This window comes from Triturus cristatus, chromosome 5_2, assembly GCF_964204655.1.
Source record: "Triturus cristatus chromosome 5_2, aTriCri1.1, whole genome shotgun sequence".
NCBI classification, from domain to species: domain Eukaryota; kingdom Metazoa; phylum Chordata; class Amphibia; order Caudata; family Salamandridae; genus Triturus; species Triturus cristatus.
In genome coordinates, this window is record NC_140588.1 from 387,737,722 (window position 1) to 387,754,204 (window position 16,483).

The window sequence follows — 16,483 nt, forward strand, 5'->3', positions numbered from 1 at the left end:
CCGACAACACAGAGCTGACCTGTTGAGCCTGTTCCAAGCCTTTTTTCCAATGCTCCTCCACCGACTGCTGTGCAGCCCCCGCCTGCCCGGGCCTTCTGTCTGGACATCATTGCTGCGTCACTTTCACCCTCTACTGACACATGGATTCGGGTGCAATTCGGCGTCCTTGGCGCTCCTTCTACTTTTGCCATGAGATTTCTCCCCTTGGAGGGCCTGCACTCCTATACACGCTCCTCCGCCGTTACTGCCATCACAGAAGTGGTCCCTGGATAGTGGGCTGAAGGGACGGCTGGTCTATTCTTTACATCTCCATTTCCTTACCTCTGGGCACCTGGTCTCAACTCCCTAGTGTGAAGCCCGGTTGCCCTGTGGTTCGTTATTACTGAAACCGTCCTGCCTCCTTTCTATAACATGTCAGTGACCACCCTGAACTCGCCCCACAAGATGGCGCAGCTTGGACCTGAAGGCCGGCTGTGAATCTCCCCAAGTTTGCATGGACCATGACCGTGGAGACCTAGCCTTTTGACCGATGCCCGGTGGAGCTACCTGATAGCTTAAAAAGAGATGGGCTGTGGACTTCCCCCTCGGCGATCACCTACCCATCCGGACTTTGGGCAGACTTTCCTTCGTCTCGCTGTCGCATTCTCCCTCCTACCCCTTTACCCTACCTCCTTTCCCCCCCATGCTCCATTTATCTTGTCCCCTATGCTCTCCAAATGTTTTCCCGTTGAGACCTAGCCAATTTGACCGATCACCGGTGGAGCTACCTGATAGCTATAGAGGAGATGGGCTGTGGACTTCCCCCCTCGGCCGTCACCTACCCAGCCGGTTTTTGGGGCAGACTCTCCTTCGTTTCTCCATCCTCCTTCCCTCCTACCCCTTTACCCTACACCCTTTCCCTCCTAAGCCCCACTTGTCCCGTCTTCTACGTTCCTGAAATATTTTTCTAGTAACTGATGTAACTTGTAACTTATGTAATTTTCTAACTTTGTGGAACCTTGTGTAAAGTGCTCTGATACCTCTGGGTCTAGCCAGCGCTATATAAAACTCAAATAAATAATTACAAATAAATACATTTTCCCTGACATTTGTGGGAATCCAGAATATAATTTACCTCGTACTCTTCATGCTCCTCAACAATCAAGGAGGGGTGGAGTAACTGTGTGTGTGGTAGGGATAACAGGTTTAAGAAGAGAGGTGTGAAATACAGGATGTAGTTTGTAGTCATTGGGCAACTCTATCTTTATATCCACAGGGTTAATGATTTGGGAGATTCAAAAGGGTACCACAAAATGGGGTTGGAGTTTCTTAGGGTCTTCGATGCATACATTTTTTTGTAACTAACCACACTAGGTCACCCAGGGCATAACAAGGAGCTGGGCGCCGATGTTAATTTGCTTGTCTTTTCATTACATCATTAGCTGTGAACAACTTAGCTTGTGCAGTCTTCCAAATGTCTATACGAGTAGTACAAAGAGTGTCAACTGCCTGGACTCTGTGTGTCGGCTCAAGAGGCATGGTCTTGGGATGCAAGCCCATGTTTCAGAAAAAAGGCGACATGCTCAAAGCGGAATAACTGTGGTCATAAGTAAATTCCACTACGGGCAATGCTGTAAACCATCTGCTCTTCATGGTGGCCAGCAAGCACTGCAGGTAATGTTCTATTGTCTGATTATTTTCTTCTGTTTGTCCATCTGTTTGTGGATGGTATGCTGCTTACAAATGTAAATCCATATGTAGAGTGAAACAAACCTCCCGCCAGAATGTAGACACAGACTGCGAACTCCTATCTGAGATGAGTACTGAGGGGATACCATGTGGTCGAATGGCATGCTTAATGAATGTAACCACAAGTTCTTTAGAGGAGGGAATTTTAGGAAGAGGAACAAAATGTGCCAATTTAGAGACTTAATCTACCACTACAGAGATGGTGTTTTGGCCTTTGTCCTTGGGTAGATCCGTAACAACATCCATACTAAAAGTATGCCATAGATATGGGACTACTGAAAGAGGTTGTAACAGACCTGCAGGCAGGGTTTGAGAAGCCTTATGTACAGTGCAAACTGGACAAGATTTGACATAATTCTATACATCAAGTGCCAATGTCTCCCTCCAAAACCATCTGCTGCATAGGTCTCTGTTATTTTTGATGCCAGGGTGTCTAGCCAGAGAGGATGAATGAACCCATTGCAATATATGGTCTTTATGCTCTGGAGGGATAAGCAGCTTCTCCTCATTCAACTCTCTTTCACCGAACACAAGGGATCGGACAACCATATGTCTAGATTGTTTTGTTCCAATGTTTTCTGGATCGCATCTAGGAATACCTCAGAGAAACACTAACTGAGCTCCTTACCCCATAGGAAAAGGTGTCTGCATCAACTTGTTTTGCTGAAGGCCTATAGGTGATCATATTTGTTTAAAAAATGATAACTGGAACCCACATTGCAAGACGTTTCGGCTACTATAACGACTGTTCGCACCTCCCTGGAAGGTTGAATAAACTCTGTGGCCTCCGAGGTCGCCATGATCAGAGCAGACAAGCGGAAAATGGCCGACCGCATCACCAAAGTTGAAACAACTACACAAGTCCAACAAACCGACTCGGACCTCCTCAAACGCCAAGTGTCCGACCTCCAATCCGCCCAGGCGGGGCTTGAATAGCAACTGGATGACTATGAAGGTCGAATGTGCCGCAATAGCGTTCGCATAGTGGGACTGCCGGAGCGCACCGAGGTGCAGGCAGCAGACATATTCGTAGAGGAGTTGGTACTTAAACATCTCCAGCCCAAGGGGTTATCTAACTATTTCTCCATCGAGAGGGCGCACCTGGTAACGGGCGGGAGGCCTAAGCCTGGGGCGCCGCCTCGACAGTTGCTGACCAGAGTCTTCAACTTCCGAGACAGAGACATTATTCTGCAAACAGCGAGATCAGCCCGCCACTTGTTGTAGAAAATAGCAACATTTCTTTCTTTCCAGACTACACCCTTCGTGTGCAGAAACAACGACGCAGCTTTCTGCAGTTAAAACGTGCACTGCTGGATCACGAATGCAAGTAAGCCATGCTCTTCCCTGCAAAGCTGTGGGTCGAATCCGAGGGGAAAGTTTTTTTTTTTTACCACACCCAAGGACACCTGGGACTGGCTTGATGGCTGGTGAACCGTCGGCAAGCGACAGCGCAACGCTGGTAGAGGTAATGGCAGCAGCAAGGGGTCGAGTCCAAGGCCTGGTTCATCCCCAAGGGGCGAGAAGTTGACGCAAAACTTGTCTGATTAGAGACTGGCTGATAGTAGCTGCAAGCTGCAGTGGTTTTGACTGAATGGCACGGGCCATCTTATTCATACACCCAGAAAGTGATCGGGGGACTGCTCTGACTTTACGTTGTAATGATTGCGGACAGCGTAGTGGTCATTCCTTTGTTCAGCGCTGGGGTATCTCCGGGGACTCTCCTTGAAGTTACTCGTAATGGGTCCATGACTTATCAAGGGGGTAATTGCTAGTGGGCAGTGTTATCAAGCACAATCTGTCATAGGCAGTGGGACTGGATCACGTTCCTCAAAGTTTCAAGGGTGGGCGATAGGCACTCTGCAAAGTTGGGGAGGCGGGTGGTTCGATGCCCATCAAGCAGGGAGGCAGGGAGGGCGTTGGAAGTGGGAGGGGGGTGTTGGTTCAGATGTTTTTATTGTTCTATTAATGTGATGGAAATGATGCACTGCATAACACGAAATATGGTGAACCCAAAACATGCAGCCTTTGAGAGTTGGCCTGGTCAGGTAGATTCGCTACGGAGGCAGGCAGGACTCCACTTCATACATGCACCCTATGTCTGCTGGCACTGAGAATAGAACCTTCGGGTTCTTACCTGGAATGTTAACGGGTTGGGGGATAAGCTCAAGAGAGGCATTGTACTCCAATACCTCGAGAGACAGGTTGCAGATATCATCCTACATCAGGAGACGCACCTCATTGGTAACACCTGCAAAGCACTTGATCGCTGGGGCTATAAACTGGTGGCACATGCCAGCTTTACATCTAGTTCTGGAGGGACGGGCATCATCATGCGCAAAATCTGTCCGTTTATCGTACACAACACATGGACTGATAACCTAGGTAGATATGCTGCCATAGCTGGGACATGGGAGGGGACTTCCGTCAATGTTCTCTTGCTTTATGTTCCTCCCACACTGAAGGCATCTACACTAGCCGACCTGGGTAAATTCTTAGTAGACCTCCCGACCAGCAAAATGATACTGGGAGGTGGCTTCAATCTTGTAGTGGACGGCAGTACGGACCGTCGCCCCCCACGACTAGACCCTCAGGACTCCTCCCCACTGAGGGACTTTCTCCTGGCTTTCAGGCTGGTTGACCTTTGGCGACATTTCAATCCCTTGATACAGAACTTTACCTTCCAATCAGGGGTACATGGCAGTCAATCCAGAATTGACAACTTATTCACACAAAATGACGACCTCTCATACTTTACTGAAGCCAAATTATTAGCGAAAGGTATCTCGGATCACTCCCCGGTGATGATCCAGGGAGCCATACCACAGAGACAAAGCCGTCACACTCTAACTATAACTCCACAGGCTAGGAAAGCCCTGGTGGAGGGGGTGGAGCACAATTTTTTTGACAACACGCATTCAGTTTGGTCCGCAGGTACGTTGTGGGGAGCCTTTGGTTTGGAGCAGTAATTAAGGGACAGGCCCTCTCATTAATTGTGGGGTATAAAAACAAACAGAAGGCCAGATTAGAAACCCTAGAGGGGGAACTCAGGGGCTTAGAATATAAGGTGGCAATGCGGGATGACGCACAGCTCGCCCACACCCTGAGTGTTAAATGGCTAGACTACCGTCTACTGGCGGCAGAGTCAATCAAGGCTAAGCGTAAAGCTACCCAGCATAGAATATATGAGTTGGGCGATGTCACTGGCAAAATGCTTGCATGGCTAGGACAGCTGTAATCAGCTTAGCGATGGGTGCCCCTCATTGAGACGAATGCTGGTGAATCAGTGACGGACCAAGTGCAAATAGCTCAGACCTTCGCCTCTTACTTTACCACTATACACTCCTCCACTACTTGCACTACCCAACAGGACTCACATGACCTCCTATCCACAAATCCCGGTAGCTGTGCTCAATCTGGAAGATCGAGATGCCCTAGAGAGTGATCTTACTGAAGAGGAACTAATGACGGCCATTGGGGGCATTAGGTCAGGTAAGGCTATGGGCCCCACTGGGCTCCCAATCGAGCTGTTTAAACTTGTGTCCTCTAAGATAACGCCTGCCCTGCGAGCCATGTATTTAGAGAGGTATCAAGTTGGGTCTTTGCCCCCCAAACTGATGCTAGCTTTCATAGTTGTAGTACACAAACCGGGCAAGGCGACAACGCGGTGTGACTCCTATCGTCCTGTCTCATTGTTGTCAGCAGAGGCCAAAATTCTGGCCAAGGTATTGGCCAATCGACTTTTACCGGTTATAGCCCAACTTGTCCACCCTGACCAATCAGGCTTAATGCCTGGTCGTAATACAGCCCTTAATCTTCGTAGACTCCATGGGGTGATGGCGAGATCTCATACCATTCTAGAGGACACTGCGCTGCTGTTGTTGGACGCTAAAATGGCATTCGACACCATCGGATGGCCTTACTTATTTGCACATCTCGAACGCCTGGGGTTCGGGCCCCGCCTTCATAAAGTGGGTTACACTGCTTTGCATCACTCCAACGGCACAAGTGGTAGTCAATCAGCATACCTCCCTTAGTGTCCGTTTGGGGATGGGAACTAGGCAGGGCTGCCCCCTGTCGCCCCTCATATTTGATCTAGTGCTGGAGCCGCTGGCGACCCGGGTTAGAGGTGGCCCCCTGATAAGAGGACAGAATTTCGCTCTATGCAGACGACGTCCCGCTATATGTGGCTGCTCCCTCAGCCTCGATCCACAGGATCTTACATATCTTCACAAACTTTAGCTCGCATTCTGGCTACACTATTAATTGGACGAAGTCTGTTTTGTTCATGCTGAGGGGCCAAGTTCCTAGGCTGCCCAAAAACACCAATATTACGGTCGCCACTGAGGGTTTTCGCTACTTGGGTACCTATATTACCCTGCACCCTGCCTGAGTCTATGCCGCCAATATCCAACCCCCGTTGATCAGGTTCCAGAAAGATGTACTACATTGGAAATCCTTGCCTCTTACTTTGCTGGGTAGAGCAGCGCTCCACAAGATGCTGTCTCTCCCGCATTTCCTCTACACTCTACATAACACCCCGCACAGAGTCCTGGAGTCCTCTTTTGCCAGTGTGGAAAGTGAGGTCAGAACACTTCTCTGGGAGGGGAAAGGTCCACGTATAGCGGTGCACAAATTGACCAGGGGTTGGTATGATGGGTGGATTGCGCTACCAGACCTGAAACTCTAGTACTGGGCTGCCCAGCTGGCAGTGATTAACCAATGGGTGTTTGCCCCAGAATCGGAGCCAGTGGTCCGCACGGGCCAGCGGTCCGCACGGATAGGTGGGTAATGGCTAAGGGGGATACCAGTGTGCACTTTATTCTAACCCCAAACCACAATCCCTTACTGGTCTTACTGCACAAACAGTGGCACTGTGGGACTGTGCAACAGAAAAACTGGGGTGGCACAAGCAAGTAACAGCGCTCACACCCCTGTGGGAATCCGAACAACTTGGGACCTTGAGCAGGTGCCCGGGATGCGACAAATGGGATTTAATTGGTATTTCCTCAGTGGGGGACCTCTGGAAGAGAAAGGCGATGGTCTCCTTCGCGGACCTCCAAAAAGAATACCAGTTGGCGGAGACCGAGACGTTCTATTACGTCTAACTCTGCCATGCTCTAACCGCTGTTGTCTCTAGTGGGGAGACAATACCTGAGGCCTCCCCTCTGGAGGATAGGCTCCTGACAGATCCCCTACCCCGTAAAGCGATCTTGCTCACCTACCGTAAACTGATCAATAACAAACCTGACCCCTTGGTACGTCTTCAACAGCAGTGGGAAACAGACCTTGGGTACTTAGAGGATGATGACAGGCAGGAAACCCTTTCCTCCCCTAGGGAGGTGGCCATCCCAATGCATCTACGACTTGTACAACCGAAAACCTTACATAGAACGTACCTGCCTGCGCATATACTAGGGTAGTCGGACAGATCCTTGTTGCCTCATAGGATGTATGGCCAAAGGCACCTTCTTTCATATCATTTGGGAGTGCCTAAAACTGCAGTCTTTGTAGGGGAAACTAGTCTCTACAATGGCCGGGATATGTGGGAAGCCCATCGTTCAATCCCCGCGACTGTGGCTATTGAATGTATGGGAGGCCATGAACTTGACTCACACAGAGCAAACATGGCTATCGCTAGGGTGTGCACTTGCTAAACAAAACATTGCTCATGGATGGGGGTCTGGGGATCTTCCTAGGTATGCAAAGTGGGCCAAGGATATGGATATGGCCATGATCGCCGAAACGGACGTATTTAAGCACAGAGGATGTCCCGCAAAATGTGACCATAAGTGGACTAACTGGAATAAGTCCCGTGGGAATATATGTGTCTCTCCCTCGATTGAGCTGCACGATAAAGTTTTGGATGGAGTTTCTTTACCCGTCTAATTTCCTATCCATGAGTCACCTGGCTGCTAATTTGCTAAATGTATCTTGCCTCTCATATGTCATTGCTGTATGGGTTTCTGATTTATTAATGTACCATCATAACTATTTAATAAAAAGATTATTAAAACAAAAAACGATAACCAATGCATCTACCGGGGTGAGAGAGGACGTGCAGAGCAAAAGAACTCCAAGTTTTTATGATCGGAGTAAATGGTTATGGGATGTCCAACTCCCCAAAGATAAGGTCTCCACTCCTGAAATGCCTTGTTAATTGCCAATAGCTCTCCTACGGCAATGGTGTAATTCTGTTCCGCTGGCAAGAGTTTCTTTGAAAAATGAGCAGTGGGATGCATCTGACCTCTATCAACATCTCTCCTACAGTGTATTGAGATGTGTCAGATTCTATAAAATTTGGAGCCAGAATATCATCTATGTAGACGATCATAAAGAAATCCAGAAAATCCCTCAGAACATCACACAGACTGAATGGCATCACAAAAGGATGAGGGAATGTCGTATTCCACTCACCCCCCTCGCAGACACATATGAGGTAGTTAGTTCCGCAAAGGTTCAGTTTGGTAAAGACATTGGCATCCCGTATTTGATCCAGCAGTACAGGTATAAAGAGGTACGGAGTATAAGGGGTAAGGAGTATTTGTTTTCTATTGTTACCTTGTTGAGAGCCCTATACTCAGTACACAGGTGGAGATCTCCCTCCTTTTTTTCTGGGACAAGGGATACCTAAGGTCACGGCCAGTGTGATATCCAAGAAGTTATCTGTTGCCATTGAAACCAACAAAAACAAAAGAACTTTTCGATTGGTGTTTGAGATGACCATGGTTATTGTTATGGTAAAATGTCTAGGGACCGGTGTTACCATAGTAGCAGGAATAGAAGGAATACCATTTTCGTTATCCATCAAGTAACACACATAGTTGATGAGGGCACAGATTTTCTGGTGTTTGGTATCTTAGGTTTGGAGGGACATTCACAAGCGTAACGCCCCCCCTTTACCACAATACAGATAAAGATTCAAGACATGCTGCACATCTTTTTTTTCCTTAGTCAGTGCCCTTCGGATTCCCCTTATCTGCATGGGCTCTGGGGAGTTTATCACCTTAATGTTGTCTTTCTTATCACCTGTGATAGATAGCCTGGACACATGGCCCTATAAAAACACAATCGCAAAGTGCCAGATAAGCAATAAGCATTCCATTAGGCACCCTTCCCCAATACCAGCCAATATCACCAGATTTCCAGTGACAGCATCCTCAAAAAACATCGCTGCAGATGACACAGGCAACTATCGCTAATGAGATGCAGAGTAGGCGTTCCCAAGCATAAAACACCGTGACAACACCACACCCCAACATTCTCAACGACCAGCCACATCGGCGATAAGATCACAAAACACATGGTCCTATAAAAACACAATTGCAAAGTGCCAGATAAGCAACAAACAATCCATTCCCCAATACCATTCAATGCAACCCCAAATAGGCACTCACCAGTCAAAATATATTGTCAACGTTATTAGTCTCCTGGAGACTGAAGGAATGTTAATTCAAGGATAGAACCTAATGGACATCATAGGAGATATAGGGGCATATTCTCAAGGAGCTATCGCCGAGTTATCGGCACTTTATTGCAGCCAAAGTTGCAATAAAATTACCACCCCATACACAAGCAGGTGCAAACAGCCAATATCACCAGATTTCCGGCGATAGCATCCTTAAAAAACCGCCAGAGATGACACCGGCAACAATTGCTAATGAGATGCAGAGTATGCGTTCCCGAGCATAAAACGCCACGACAACACCACACCCCAACATTCTCAACGACCAGCCACATCGGCGATAAGATCACAAAACATGCGATAAGGCGCATTAGCAGCAGGAATCTAACACCTGCTCTGACCTGCTGCAAAGTCCGACGACAACCGGCAACAGAAAAGGGAGCCCAGACCACAGCCACACCTGAAGCCCAACAGATGCCATGGAGCAACTGATCATGCAGCTCGGAGCCCCAACACGGCCACAACACCCACCGCCACCACACCACGGAACATAACCTCCCCCGGACCACTACAGAGGCAGCGCGGACAAAGACTGCGTACCCCCAGGAAATGCACCAGCCTCACAGACCCAACACCTGACAATGTCATTGCCCACTACAGGCTCAATAGGACAACCATCCTATGCATCCTGACCATCATCGCCCAACAGGCTGATGGCAACAACACAGCAGACAACCAACATCCCACCCCAGACAAAGCTGCTGGCTGTGCTACACCTGTTGGCCTCTGGTACCTCCCAACCAACAACTGCCAGAGTCGGAGGAGTCTCACGGCTAGCCACACCTATACGTCCACCACAATGCGCAAGAACAGCTGGAGACCAAGCAAGGAATATATGCCAAAGCTGGATGCAAGCACGTGTTAGGGGCAATCGACTGCACACATGTCCTACTTGTGCCCCTGGTGACACAGCACACAATTACCGCAACAGAAAGCACACGCCTCACATCAATGTGCAGGCAACATCTGAACCCCGTGGAATCACCACCAACGTCGTCACCAACTACCCAGGCAGTGTGCATGAGACCTTCATCTTCCGACAGTCCTACATCAACCAGCGCTTCCAGGATGGCACCAATGGAAATGCATAGCCTGTTGGCAAGTACCAAATGAAAACCTCACACACCTCACCTCCACAACCATGCAACTCACAACTCTGGCAATGCACATGTCACAAAATCACATACAACATGCAAAAAAACATGCCCACCCACCAGACACGACAGCACAACTTACTATGGTAACCTGGGCTAGCTGTGAACATGAGCCATCAACGTCATGGCACCCCAGCTACACAATAGCGGAATGTGGTGAGAGGTGGGGACCAGGCATGTGTGGAGGAGGCAAGGGATGGAAAAGTACACAATGCCAAGTGTGGTGGAGATGTGCTGGACAGACTGCAGTATGCGGAACACACCCATATCCATGGCGACATACACCGCTGGTGTATGGATTGTAGTGGACAGTGGACGCAGCCATGTTACCCCAGCCAGTAGGGGAGTTCGTGGAAATGTAGCCTGTTACGTCCCCCCCTAAGCGTGTGCGGAGTGGGCTGGCCCGGCATACGCCAGGCCAGCGTAGGGGTGTGAATAAAAAGCACGTAGCCCTGGGTGTGGTTCTCTTCCGGAATGCCCATTGTCTTTGCCAGGGTGGTGCCTCTCACACCACCACGAGGCTGACGCCGTCGTCGTGAGCGGAGTTGCCTGCGATACTGTGCGCCTGCTGTACCCCGGGCCGCTGGACCCCGAACCCGTCAGGCCCGCCCCTGCGCAGCCAGGCCACACTGCTCACCTGCCGACACAGGCGTGTGTCAAAGAGGGCCCATCACGTGCCGGCGCAAGCTCCAAGCCCGAGGCCCGCGACCTTGGCAGCCTCCTCAGACCATCTCGCCCTCTGCGACACAGGCCCGCTTTAGTCCTTTCTCATTGTCAATACTCTACTACTGCCTCCGGCCTACACGACGGTCAAGAAGGTCACACATTTGGAACTGAGTCTTGATTATGCAATGGCAGAGTACACACTTCATGGCTGAGTCATATCTGTGTTCTCCCTTCTATGTGGGGCCACCAACTCTGTGCATAGGTTACGAATGACAGCTGTCTCTGGTCCCTTGCTGACTACTGCCTTCGGCCTACATTACGGAGGTGATCAAACACAGCAGACAACTTCTCTGGTGTCACTAACTGTGCATCTCGGGCCAACCACACGTGCCTGTGTGCCCCTGCTGGCCGCTGCCTCGGGCCTACACTGCGGTCCAGTAGGTCACACATTGGGAACTAAGTCCTGATATATTCATGGCAGATTGTATGTCATTGCACTGGCCTCATTGCAGACTGCATCCCCTTTCAGCTCCGGTGCCACTAAGTCTGTTCCCCGACATCCATGGACACTTTCTGGTTGAACTTTGGTGGCGATTGAGCCTATGGACTGGGGGTTGTCTTCAACATCATGTCGGTGATACAGACTTTGTGGCAAAAATGAGGCTGTAGCATTCCACTCCTCCATTTGCTGCTTCCGGCCGGCTTCTGCCCTCTGCATCATGCCCTGGAGGACACCCTCCACTGTCCCCCGTAAGCCTCTGCCACATCCACCTTGGACATCGATGAGGACCCGCTCAGCACTTCATGTGCCCCTATCTCACTGCACCACAAGTCAACGTCCCGTGGCAGTGCGCCTGTGCCGGCCGCAGTGCATCCGGGGCCACTAACTCTGTGCAGCTCAATTCAGGGACTCTGTCTGCTGTGAAATTGGATGGCCTCTGAGATGGTGGCCTTGGGTCATCAAGGCCATGTGTCTGTGGCCCTGTGCTGTCCACTGCCTCCAGCCTCAACTGCGGTCCACCAGGGATCACACATCAAATCGAGTCCTGACCGGCCCGGACGTCACCTCTCTGCAGAAGACACACGCCACCACCGCCAGGACCACCTCCAGGCGATGACCACCAGAGTCGAAAGTGTCTTACTGCCAGACTATCAGAGTTGGTCACACCTGTCGTGGATGCCATCATCTGCCTGATACCCTGGTCAGCACACCAGGTGCCACTGACTCAGAGCACCACGACTCATGGACCATTTCTGATTGAGTTGTGTGCTGTGGAGAGCTCACGCAGCAATGTCACCTCAGGCAGTATGGAAGACCTGGGACAATGATGAGGAAGGTGATGCAGGTGTAACACCCCCCACTGCAGCTGCATCAGGTATTCACCAAAGGGACACAATCCTAGACATTTTCTTCACATGAGCGGGCTCAGCTCCAGTGCTCCAACATCAGTGCACTGCAACTCACGGACACTTCTGTTTAAATGTTGGGTGAGCTCTGTACTTGCTCCAGCTACCTATATGATGCTCCGCAGTTGTCTCTGTAATGCTGGTGTTTTCTGTTTCCGTATTCATAGTGTTCACTGTTCAAGTTGTTGCCAGCACCAGCAACTCCACGCGGGCTTGCTTTACACTCACCCCACACCCATCCAGCACAGGCATCACTGTACATGTGTCCCTGCCAATAAAGGAGCCGGGCGCACGTGCCCGTAGCCAGTTCCACAAACTATCTCAGTGTGTCCGTGTGGTCATGATGTATGCATGAGGGTCCCTGGGCCTACTACATTACATTATGCTGTGTACAGCGGACACAACCATGTCACCGCTGGCAGCAGGAAAGACCTTGGACATGCAGCTTTCTCGTCACCCGCTCAATACGTGGGAGGGGTGTACTGGGCCATCGTATGGGGTTCCAGCGTGGGGGTGTGAATGATGATTCCTGGGCTCTGGACATGGTCATTGCAGGTAGTATGCATGTGTCTCTGTTGAGGTGTGGGTCTCCGTTGTGGGCTGTAGGTGGTCCCTGGTGGGACTTGAACACCCACGTGTGTAATCTAGTTCAGCTTCCATGTGCTCTGACCCCACCCACACCTGTTCGGCCACCTCCTTTTGGCATTCTGACACCTGGCACTGGAATGCAAGGTGTGCCGAGGTGGACTGTTGGGAGCCAGACATGGAGGTGGGTGCTTCATGCTGTGTGGTCTGTGCAGGGGTTGGTGTCTCTGCTATGTGGCTTGGCTGCACTGCTCCTGGGGGTGGGTCACCTAAGCTGTCCATGGGCTGTTGTAGGGTGTCGGTGTTGAAGGTGTGGTGGTCCTCTCCAGCATCACTGATGAGTAGTCTGGTCTGCTCTGCTGGAGGTGTTATTTGTCCCTCTGCAATGTGAAGGGGAGATGCATGTTGACATTGTGTTGACATGTGTGTTGGCGCATTATTCTGGTTTACATGCAGATTGTGTGACGATGTACATTGTGACTGTTTGGGAGGTGCTGTATATTTGATGCGGGACAGTGGACATTTGGAGCACATGATGTAGATGCACATGCAGATTGTGTGACGATGTACATTGTGACTGTTTTGGAGGTGCTGTATATTTGATGCGGGACAGTGGACATTTGGAGCACATGATGTAGGTGAGGTTGTACACGTGCGTTTCCATCTCACAGTTTCCTGCTATGTTACATGTGATTGGCCTGTTTCTGTGCATGAGCGGACCCAGTTGTGTCCTCTGTTCTGCAGTGTCGGTGTTGCACTTTGTACCACATTGTCGTCAGATGTGCTGTTATTGCTATGTGTGTGTGCTGCAGTGTGCCACGGGGTTCAGGGACATGTTCCAGGGTCATTGTGGTTGTGCAGTATGCTGCACATGTTTGTGCATGTGTGCCATTGCACCCATCTCCCCCCGTCTCCCCAGTCCCTAGTCGTTACTCACCCGGTGGATGTTGTGTCAGTTCCTATCGAGCTGTGTCTGGACTCCCAACTCCTTGCGCCGTCTCCACCCTGATGACTATGGCCTCCATTTCCTCCAGCTCCTCCTGTGGCGCAGGACTCCCACCTCCTGTCGCCTTTGCTGCCTTCCTGTTGGCAGCAGGTTTGTACTTGTTTTGGCTTTTCACATCGTGCCAGCGCCTCTTGTCCTCCTCCATAGGCCTCCTCGACACTCCAACTGCATCCACGTTTGTCATGTTGACGTTCAGTGGATGGTGGTGTTCTGTCACCTCCGTGACGCTGATCTGGCTTTTCCGCGAACTGCACCCCGTCTTCCTCTTCTTCTTTTCGTTCCCCTTCCCTGACCCCGAGGTTCCTTGCTGGTGGTCTGTGGGACTTGTGGGGTTCGCATTGGCCTCTGCACTCGCTCCGGGAGCATCCATGGTGCTACGCAGTTTCCGTTTTTCTCCCTTTTTTTGTGTTGCTTTTATGACTTATTTTCCCGCATGGCGCATGTGAATTGCATGCCTATCGCTGGTTATCGCTGATTTTTGCGGCGTTGCGTTGTGTTTAACACGGTCATATGACGCATTATCGTGTGACTATCACATGGTGCCGCCAGGTTGAGAATGCTACGTTGACACAGCGTTGTTTTCCCACGATAGACTGTGATATGCAAAGTTGCGCTAAGCTAAATTTGCGATGGTTATCACACGTTCTTGAGAATATCCCCCATAGAGTAAAAAGCTAAATCAACAAGTCTTGTGAAGAGGCACCAGTTCCTTACTTGAGAAACCAGGGAGTCCAAGTTCATAGTCTTATATCTATAGGGTAAACAATGCATGAGGAAAAAAGGGGCAGCTACTCCTGAAGGTTACTCACAACAAAGGCTTAGAGAATTGCATGGGCAACGAGGGATTTAAGCCAACAAAAAAAATGCATCCAAACTACTGGCTATTAAATAATAGGTACAGTGCACAGACCTGACTTCATGAAAGGAATGCAAGACAGTGCTTGCGTGATAACAGTCAGACGGCAAGTCTGCAATATCCAGTAGAGGGATTCCAGAGATACGAAAAGCCAAATATGCAGGATTGTAAACTAAAGAATAAAACAGCCTGGACAGGCTGTTTCCAAAGATCCGTCACTGTGGGGCAAAAGACGTTCAGCCGAGCACCAGCACCACTCAGCGCAGGGTCTGCAGAGCCAAAACAGGAACAAGTCCAGCCAAACAATGATCCTTCTTTCCATAGGAGGATCCGAAACCAAGCACTGTGGCAACAGTTACTGTGCTAGATATAGGCTGTGCCCCATACCCCATGACCTCTGGTTGCACTTAATGCCAAGACCTTGTAAGATCCCGAGCATTACGGAAGCGAGGGATGAAATAGAGGAGATTTCGGAGGTGAGCTCGCTCCATTCCTGGTGATACCAAAAATATGCAGGACCATATCAAATACCAGCCATACATATACGAAGTGTCGTGCAAAAACCATTACATGATTGGTATCACTCTTGAAGGGATCTGCCTAGGCGGTCATGTGAACACGTAAGGACCTAACCATAATGCAGAACGTGCCGGCAGCTTGGGTGGTAACACAGGCAATGTGGAATGGGATGAGAGAGAAACCAGAGAAACTGGATTACACCCTCATCACTTCTGCTGGGCATTGTTGTCTGCAGGATGTAGTTGATATCTAAAAGCATCAAGATATTATTTATACCCAAGAAGATTTTGCACTTACCTGTAACAGGATATACCTTATTGATAGCTCTGCATAACCAACTCTCTGTACCTTGATGTGGACCTTGTAATTCCTGAAGCTACTTAAACATGAAATGAGTACCTCGAATAAATATATATGTTCACTTATCCTTCTCCGTATGAACAGAATGACTACTACCAGCATTGTCATTATGCACTCTCTTTGAAAGAACACGGTGTTCTGAAATGCTGCTCTGCCAATGTCCTTAATACAATCCAAGGAACCAACTGTTTCTTTGCAAATTAAATCCTAGATCCGTGTAGCAACATCCTGGCTACAGCAACATTGTATCGTGATTACCTTGTAAATATGCCACTGGCCACATGGGACGTTATACCCAAACATCCAAGATGGATGTCACATGTCCAGAATACATGAGAGTTCATAGCCTGTTTGAAAATGTGGTTTATTTTTGGGCGAATGTTACATAGTCAGTTCTCATTGCACACCTTTCTCCAGATGATGGCAACACTGCTGGAGCCACCAGACTTTCTTTTCTAGAGAAAGTCTCAGCGAGAGTGGGTTTGGAGCACTGTGCAAAGTTTCAAGGAGTAAGCAAAACCTCCAGCCATGTACCTGAAAGACAAGTGGCATGGTCCTCTGTAGAATGGTTTGATGGTCAGACCAACCAGCTTTCCGTAGTACATCAAGGTTTATGTATTTATTTATTTTTGGCTTTTTTTTATAGAGCACAAACTTCACCCAACAGTGTTTGAGAGTGCTGAACAAGTTTCCATGATTAGCAGCTGGTTGAAGATTTACAGCCTCATTTAGAGCCTGGC